General features: G+C 37.5%; 1 protein-coding gene across 3 annotated transcripts in view; it reads left to right on the forward strand.

Moving 5' to 3' along the window:
- LOC126336438 (uncharacterized) overlaps window positions 1-10240 on the forward strand; it is a 96850-nt gene that overhangs the window by 81529 nt on the left and 5081 nt on the right. The window lies entirely within an intron of this gene.

Raw genomic sequence — 10240 nt, forward strand, 5'->3', positions numbered from 1 at the left:
ATGGGTTTCCAATAATGATAAGTTCAAAAAGGTACATGTATCACATTGGAACAACCGAAATGTAATGTTCAAACGTATCTGTGTTCTGTATTTTAATTTAAAATACCTATCTGTTATCAACTGCTCAACTAAAATTGTGAGCCATATGTTTGTGACTATTATAGCGCCATCTATCACAAAGCGGAAAAAGTGGTCCAACTAAAACATTCATATTTCTTTACGTACTACACGAATATGCGATAAAAAAATGGGGGTACCTATTTTAAAAAAACGCAGTTGATATCCGTTTGACCTATGGCAGCGCCATCTAACGGGCCGACCATAGCGTCATCTGTTTTCCCCTTCAAGTTAGACAAGTTTCGTTCATTGTAGTTTTTTCGTTTGACGCTTATTTCGTGAGATATCTGGCCCGGTCACGATCAATGGACCACCCTGTATATGCCTACCATCTGTTTCCTCTGTCCAGCATTCCTTTGTTTCTCAATACTTGTCTTTGCGGTTAAATCGGTGCAATACATCGTCTCTGGTAACTTCGGACGTTACTGGTCAAAGTCGACGGGTTTTGTCCCATTCTTCAGTAATCTCCATTATTCTTACAGACATCCTTGCTAGTAAAGTTGTCATACACACAAAAAAAATGAAGAAAGAAACACAAAACAGAAAACTCAACCACATTGTGAATCCACCACACAAATTAGTTTGGATGGGTGCCCAACACTATGTAACTGACATAAAATTAGCAATTGACATAAAACTAACAAAACAGTGTAAAAACTTATATTACATAACATTGGGGATAGACTACAACACTACCTTACTTTGTTCTCAACCACTGCTTCCTTTCCACTTTTGTAGACTATTTATAACTACAGTGTAGTTTCGATACAAGTTGTAGATAACCTTTTGCTCCCTTTACAGGGTGTTTACAAATTAGGTATAAAAGAGTAACGTTTAATTTTGAAAAAGGCAAATAACTTGCAGAAATGTTTTATACAGAACTGCCATACGCAAATGATTTATTCCAACAGTCATCCTGGAGTCGCATAACATAGCAGAGAATGCACATTGTTGTATATGGTTTCATTAATCACGTTCCACTACGACAGTTTAGAGACAATTCAGGACAAAATATTGCAAGCTACCAAGTGAAAGACAAACTGTTATTAATTAATACAATCATTCAGAAGTCTCTAACACAGCAATTGAACATGTTTGGCAGTCTTTCTTTCTACACTGGCACTAGGCATATTCAATTCTGAAATGGCACATCTTGTTGATTTACCTGGACTATGAATGTAATACTGCCGAACTTGTCTTAGAGAATCAAAGCTTTTAACAAAATACTTTATTTATGATCACTTGATAAAGATTGTGAATCTGACAGTGTTCTTTTCAATATTTTTGTGCAGAAACTAACATTTTTACCAAAGTACTAACTTAAGCAGTGCGTATCATTTTCCTTATTTGCTGCATAAACCTCTTTATATATATATATATATATATATATATATATATATATATATATGGTGCAACAAGCACACAGAAATCACTGTGTATTTGGCATCCTTCCCATCCCCATTCACGTCATACCCTTGTGGCCATCATCAAATGTGAGGATGTTAAACCTACAACACACATCTGCTCCAAACGGAAGTGACGCGATGCAGCATGCATTTTGATTTTGGCGTATTTAGGTGTTTTGTATTATAACTTGTAGTATGCCATTTCAAACTGATGGCACATTCAAAATTTATCACAAACATTTAACTCTTTTCATTATATGTCATTGACGAAGCATCAATGAAGTAAGTCTTCAAGTGAGTGGGACTTCGTTATGAATGTAGTACAAGTATATTCTGCAGTATTCGATGTTATTTACATTTCTGTCTGATCAAAAAACGAAGAATGAAATAAATATTTGGTTGCTTAGTTCCAAATATGTGGCAATTTCAGAGTATGTTCTTAGTCAGGAACCTAGGAGGACAACTTAAATACATAATTCCTTGCTTGTCACAAATATTTGGTTATTCATTTCCGAATATGTCATTATGTTCGAGGTTGCTGCGAATGAAATCAGCAGCAATGACATTCATGTTCCTTATTGCCAAACATATTTAACCGTTTAGGAAGCGTGGAGGGCAGGGGCTGTCCAGGATAAGAAAAGAGCTGTACAGACCTCCTTGTCGACCATGTGGAATGCCATGAGGTGTTGGCGAATGAATCCACTTCTCGTAAGTAACCCAGTCTTCCACTTGGGGGGGGGGGGGAGGGGGGTTGGGGGGTTACAGTGGGAGCAGAGGCTGGTTCAGCATAACCTATAACCATTCCAATATGGCTGCAGTACACTACTGTTGTTGGGTGATTGGCTAAAGTAGAGCTGACAACAAAAAGTAGATCTGAGTTGCAGTGAATCCTCAGGATCCAGAACACCAAAAATCCTACCCTCACTAATTAACTGTATTGGGTCATGGAGTGAAAACAAGAGTGCACAGATAGTAATAACATGACTGGAATACATTTGACAACTGAGAGCTCGGAGGCCTGAGTCTATACATATAAAGATACAATTTCCGGCAGGTGTCGCTGCTGTCTGCGCATGTGTGTCAGGCCTGATGACAAGGGTTTACTACACCCACCCCACCAAGGACCATGGTTCATAGTCCTTTCCATTCTTGGGAATTGGAATTACTGCATTCTTTGTGAATTTTTTAAATATTTTGCAAGTCTGAGAGCAGCCCCCTCTCTTTTACTAGTAAAATTAGTGTTAAAAATTGCAATCAGTCAGGGTCAGATAAATGTGCAACCTACTAGAAATTTGCCTTCATAACGTGTTAAGAGGTGACCACATGTCACTTCATTTATCACCCTTAAGCCAGCTTGGTTGTAGAATTGTTATGTTTTCTCACAGTTGATAAGAACTGCAAAATATGAGAACATTCGCAAATAAAATTAGTAAAATAGGAAAGTTAGGTAATTGAAGACAAGAAGTATTTATGATTGATATTGAATACCATCTGTTTAATTCAATAAAACCAAATTCTTTTTAAAAGAGTAAACCACTGTTTGACTGTTTATTATTACATATATGCTCTGTAAATCCAGATATCAGCTTTGACATTATCAGGTACAGTGCTAATAGTTGTTAGACCATTATTAAGCCAAGTCTGTTAAGGCAGTCCAAAGTAGGTAAAGACGACCAACATATGTCCTTAATATGTAACTACCATGAATCTTTGATATTTTCATCGTAAAGATACTGTGCATTAAAACATTTACAGATAGCCCTCTTTCTTGTTGTCATTTTCCACCTGCAAAATACTTTATACAGCTTTCGGTTCCATTGCTGTTAATACATGTGTTGAAACATTTTGTAACACTGGATTACACAAGGAAATGTTGTTGTTGTGGTCTTCAGTCCGGAGACTGGTTTCATGCAGCTCTCCATGCTACCCTATCCTGTGCAAGCTGCTTCATGTCCCAGTACTTACTGCATCCTACATCCTTCTGAATCTGCTTAGTGTATTCATGTCTACACAAGGAAAACATATTTATAAATTAACATAAAAATAAAAGTGACCAGTTATTTGTAACAGTCTTTTGATGATGTTTCACATAACCCCTCTGAGTTTACAGTACTTGACCGTGCTAACATGGCAAATGACTTTATTAATATCTGATTTAAAAATATTTAATTATCCTACTAAAAACATTGAATATTGTAAAGTAACTTAGACAGAAAACATGTAATAGTTGTGCCCATGCTGTGTTCACTGCGTAATATATGTTACTGTTTGAATTATATATTCTGGCTTAATTTGTTTGACTGCAGTTTTGTTTGTTGCTTGTAACACTATAACTATTTAGTGTATCAAAGCATGGTATTCAGAGGCTGTACTGTAAAGAAATGTGTTTCATTTGCCACCTCGTTTCCATTTGTAGCACCTCAGGTTCTCATATATTAATTTGTTAAGGAAATTAGTTTAAATGACTGTAAGTAATACTGCTATGACTTGTGTAGATTTTTTGCACATAAAGACATCTTAAGAGGCAATGGACACTTCTCTTTGGAACACCTCAATTTCCTAGATTTTGAATTAATGTTGCACTACTAGGTCATGTGAATCTAAATATCCAAGATTTTTACATAGACATATTTTATTTCAGTGAGGATACTCAGCATGACACCCTTTCTATTCTGTACTTGTGGATTTGTTATATGTTGATGGCAGTGAGATCCACTGTGTGTTACATGTCTGTCTTGCATTGTCTTTACCAGACAGCCTGTAGCAATCACTCTGCCCATTGGACAAGACTGTCACCAACTAGTTGTCAGGTGCACTTGTGTAAAAATGAGTATTCCTATGTATGCCCTCATTGCCCTTACCTTACGTGTCTCATATATTTTGCATACAAGGTGGAATAGTTTTGTTGTTGTATGTTCTCCCAAAAATATATGTAATTCGGAGGCAATGTCATCTACTTGTGCCTTGTTTCGACTCAGGTCCTTCGGCACTTTGCCAAATGTCTCTCACAGTTCCATATCTCCCATCTCCTCTTCACCTAATTCCTCTTCCCTTCCAATGATAATGTCTGCAAGGCCAACGCCCTTGTCGAAGAGGGTGATGGGCCAGATAGAGGTTCAGGTCATTACCTTGCCCATGAGATGGGAAACTGCCCCCAAAAGGTGGAAGAATCATCAATTATCAACAGCATGAGGATGCAGAAGACAATGGAAACCACTGCATTAAGAGACACGTAATGTGTATTCGCATGGCATGTGGCCTGTAATAAAAAAAAAAGTGTCATGATGATCTTTCCACTGGCTAAAAATTCTGAATTAGTCCCCCTTTGGACCTCCAGGAGGGTACTGCCAAGGGGGAAGTAACCATGAATAACCAACAAAAAAACTTTCTAGGAATAGGGGGTTGCAACATCAGAAGTTTGAATATGGTAGGTAAGCTAGAAAATGTGAAAAGGGAAATGTTTAAGGCATAATCTAGATACAGTGGTGGCCAGTCAAGTGAAATGGAAAGAATACAAGGATTTCTGGACAGATAAGTATAGGGTAACATCAACAGCAGAATGAAGTGGTATGACAGGTGTAGGATACATTATGAATAGGAAGTTAGGGCAGAGAAGAGATGCCATGAATAGTTCAGTGATAAGGTTTTTCTCATCAGAAATGACAGCAGCCCAACACGAACAACATTAGTTCAGGTTTACATGACAACGGCAGAAGCAGGAGATGAAGACACAGAGAACGTATATGAAGATATTGAACAGATAATTGAGTACACAAAGGGAGATGAAAATCCAATAGTCATGGGAGATTGGAATGTGAGTATAAGGGAAGGAGTAAGAGAGAGGCTTACGGGAGAATATGAACTGTAGGTCATAGGAACGAGAGAGAAAAAAGACTAATCGACTTCTGCAATAAATTGCAGCTAATAAAGTGAATACACTGTTCAAAAATCACAACAGGAGGAAATGCACTTGGAAAAGGCACGGAGATAAGGGAAGATTTCACTTAGATTACATCATGGTCAGCCAGGGATTCTGAAATTGGTTATTGGCTTTTAAGGTGTACCCAGGAGCAGATATAGACTCAGATCACTATTTAGTAATGAGAAGATTAGGCTAAAGCTTAAGAGACTAGTCAGGTAGAATCAGAGCACAAAGAAGCGGGAATGGAAGTACCATCACTTATTAATTTATGTGGTGTATATCTCTCAATTGCTGTTGATACTATCTCTTTGAAATCATTCCATAACTTTTCTACACTTACATGATCAGATCAGAAGGAAGGAGTGCAGACTGTCTCTTAAAAAGACATTAAGAGCATTTTCATCACCTTTTTTTTAACAGATATACTTTGCGTTTCTTTTTGATGGTTGTTGGAGTTACGGTATTCAGCCTAGCAGCTACTGCCCTGTGGTTGCTAATCCCTGTATTCGTCATGATACTCACTATTTGTCCAGGATTATTTGATGCTAAGAGGTCAAGTATGCTTTCGCAATCATTTACACTTCGAGTGGGCTCATGAACTAATTGTTCAAAATAATTTTCTGAGAAAACATTCAGTACAATTTCAGATGGCATTTTATGCTTGCCGCTGGCTGTAAACGTATAATTTTTCCAGGGTAGATTTCGAGGGTAGATTAAAGTCGCCACCGACTAGAATTGTATGAGTGGGGTACCTATTTGAAATGAGACTCAAGTTTTTATTGAACTGTTCAGCAACTATATCTTCTGAGTCGGAGGGTCAGTAAACCGAACCAATTAATAGTTTAGTCCGATTGTCAAGTATAACCTCTACCCATTCTATTTCGCAGGAACTATCTACTTCAATTTCACTACAAGGCAAACTACTTTTGACAGCTATAAATACTCCACCACCAATTTTATTTAATCGATCCTTTCTGAACACTGTTGTAACAAAAAATTCTGATGTGCTTATTTCCCCAGATTTCTGTACCTATAACTATATGAGCTTCAGTGCTTTCTGTTAGGGCTTGGAGTTCTGGTTCTTTCCCAACACAGCTACGACATTTACAACTACAATACCGATCGTTTCTATAACTAACTTACTGTGATTTACCTGCCCCCTTCTAGCCGGACGCCCTTTCTGTGGTTCCCTGATGCCCTCTTGACAGGAGGGCGCCAGAGAAGTGTAATAAAACTGCTGCTGTTCTCTATATTCATAAATGATTTGGCAGACAGGGTGGGCAGCAATCTGTGATTGTTTGCTGATGATGCCGTGTTGTACAGTAAGGTGAGAGGCTGTAGGAAGACACAAGATGACTTGAACAAAACTTTTAGTTGGTGTGATGAATGGCAGCTAGCTCTAAATGTGGGAAAATGCGAGTTAATGTGGATGAATAGGAAAAACAAACCTGTAATGTTTTTATAAAGCATTAGTAGTGTATTGCTCGACACAGTCATGTCCTGTAAATATCTGGGCATAACATTGCAAAGCGTATTTTAGGAAAGAGTGGTTCACCTGTAAAAGAAATCACATATAGGACACTTGTGTGACCTATTCTTCTGAACTACTGATTGTGTGTTTGGGATCCGTACCAGGTCGGTTTGAAGGAAGACATTGAAGCAATTCAGAGGCTGGTTGCTACATTTGTTACCAGTAGGTTTAAATGTTGTGGAGATGCTTTGAGAACTCAAATGGAAATCCCTGAAGAGAAGGAGACATTCTTTTTGAAGACTGCTACTGAGAAAATTTAGAGAACTGTCGTTTGAAGCTGACTGCCGAATGGTTCTACTGCTGCCAACATACATTGCACGTAAGGACCACAAAGATCAGATTCGAGAAACTAGGGCTCATACAGAGACATGTAGAGTCCTTTTTCTCTTTCAAGTGGAACAGGGAAGGAAATGGCTAGTAGTGGTACAGGGCATCTTCTGCCACCATCCGTATGCTAGCTTTCAGATTATCTATGTATCTGTAAATGTAGATAAAACTGTGGGTAACAGAAGAAATACTTCAGTTGATTGGCGAAAGAAGGAACTACAGAAATGTTCATGGAAATTTAGAAATATAGAAATACAATTCACTTAGGAATAAAATCAGTAGGAAGTACAGAGAATCTAAGGTGAAATGGCTACATGAAAAATGGGAAGAAATAAAAAAAAATTATCAGAAAGATGGAACCAGCATACATGGAAGTCAAATCATCATTTGGGGAAATTGAAAACAGTGACAGTAACATTTAGAATTCAGTGGGAATTCCACTGTTAAATGCAGAGCGGAGAGCAGATAGGTGGAAAGAGTACATTGAAGGCCTCTATGAGGGGTTAGGAATTGTCTGATGATGTGAGAGAAGAAGAAACAGATGTTGACAGGGAAGAGATGGGTGATCAAGTACTAGTCAGAATTTAAAACAGCTTTGGGTGACTTAAGATCAAATGAGGCAGAAGGGATAGACAACATTCTATCAGAATTTTTAAAATCATTACCAGGAATGGCAACAGAACCACTATTAATGTTGGTTTGTGGACTGTCAATATACCATCAGACTTTCAGGTAAACATCATTTGTACAATTCCAAAGATAGCAAGAACTGACAAGTGCGATAATTAATACACAATCAGCTTAGAAAAGAAAATTCAGGAGCCGTTAGATGATGATCAGTTTGGCTTTAGGAAAGGTAAAGGCACCAGAGAGGCAGTTCTAACATTGTGGTTGATAGTGGAAGCAAGACTGATGAAAAATCATTCAGCAATGTGAAATAGTGCAAGATGTTCAAAACTGAGAAAAATAGGGGCATGCTGTAAGTGAAAATGGGTAATATACAGTAAATACACAGCACATACAAGAACCATGAGGGATCAGTTAAGGCTGGAAGACCAAGAATGAAGTGCTTGGATTAAAAAGGGTATAAGTCTGAGATGTAGTCTTTTGCCCCTACTCTTCAATCTGTACATCGAAGAAGCAATGGTAGACATTAAAGAAAGGTTCAAGAGTGTGATTAAAAATCAAGATGAAAGGATATCAGTAATAAGATTCACTGATGATACTGCTGACCTCAGTGAAAGTGAGGAAGAAAAAGATCTGTTGAATAGAATGGCCTGATGAGTACAAAATATGGAATAAGATCTAATTGAAGAAAGAAAAAAGTAATGAGAAGTAGCAGAAATGAGAACAGCAAGAAATTTGACCTCTGAGTTTGGATCACAAAGTTAGGAAATTCTACTACCTAGGAAGCAGAATAACCCATGATAGACAGAGTGAGGAGGACATAAAAAGCAGACGAGCACTGGCAAAAACAGTATTCCTGTCCAAGAGAAGCCTGCTAATATAAAAAAAAGCCTTAATGTGAGAAAGAAATTTCCAGGAATGTGTGTTTGGAACATCACAACATTGGCTGGTAGTGAAACATGGACTGTGAGAAAACCAGAACAGGAAAGACTCGAAGCATTAGGGATGTGGTGCTACAGAATAATGTTGAAAATTAGGTGGACTGATAAGTTAAGAAGTGATGAGACTCTACACAGAAACAGTGAGGAAAGTAATGGATGGAAAACACTGACAAGAAGGGACAGGTTTATAGGACACCTGTTAAGACATCATGGAATAACTTCCATGCTACTAGAGGGGGCTGTAAGGGAAAACATACAGCAGATGAATACATACAGCAGATGATTAAGGATGTAGGTTGCAGTTGCTACTCTGAGATGAAAAGGTTGGCACAGGAGAGGAACTCGTTGCGGACCACATCACACCAATCACAAGCATGATGGTTTAAAAAGGCAAGAAGTAGTCTTCTGTTGTGTATGGTTCAATAATACACTTCTAATTTTCTCAGATAGAATATTTGGTCTAAAGGTACCTGTTTGGGTGTTCAGCACAGTGTTTAGATTGAAGTCCACAGTCACAACACTTGAATTGTGATACGCTAGCATTTGTATGAGAGTGTAACATTCTAACTTTAATCCATATATCTTGTCAATTATTTCTGTCTACAACTCAAGAGTTGCTGCCTTATGTGATCAAAATCACCATCTGTCAGCTTGTTATGTGGCCAGTGCTTGCCACATTTATCCTGCTGCGCAATATCAACACAGACTTCTTATGAATATTAGTTCATCCACTAAGCATCTTTTGGATATTATTTGCAATAAATTGGCTTGGTGTGAGTTTTGCATGTACCTTACACCACCTTGTATATTGATTCAGTGGTCCACATCAACTATCTTAAATTTCATATGTAACTTTATTCTGTTACAGAGCCAATAGCAAAGATTGTTCTGCTTTCGTGTGTCCAATTAAGCTTTCCTCTCAATCTCTTTTTGTTTTGTCAAATTTTTCATCCATTTATTTTCATCTCATTCTCTCCCATTTCACAGCAGCTGTAAAACAGGAAATATGTATGAGATAATTTCTGAATAATTAGCAATTGTTGGCTTTACATTTAGAGATAGTAATGAAAATTCAAGTGATTTAACTCTGCTGGGTAAATAAAGATTACTGTACGTTGTTCTATTACATTTTTACTGTTTTTTTGGTATTGTAACCACAATGAAAAACACATTTATCGTTAGAGCTGGTTATCTAACTAAAGGTTGAAGGCTGACATTAGTTTCGTACATTCTGAAGATCTGGTACTGTGACAGTGAGCTTCCTGCAGAATTAGAATATGTAAACAACAATTTTTTTTAATAAAATTGAGAGTGCCACCTATTTATGCTTCTCCCTGTTGAGTTACAAAAACAAACCACTTTCACTAAA

The sequence above is a fragment of the Schistocerca gregaria genome, chromosome 2, assembly GCF_023897955.1.
Source record: "Schistocerca gregaria isolate iqSchGreg1 chromosome 2, iqSchGreg1.2, whole genome shotgun sequence".
NCBI classification, from domain to species: Eukaryota; Metazoa; Arthropoda; class Insecta; order Orthoptera; family Acrididae; genus Schistocerca; species Schistocerca gregaria.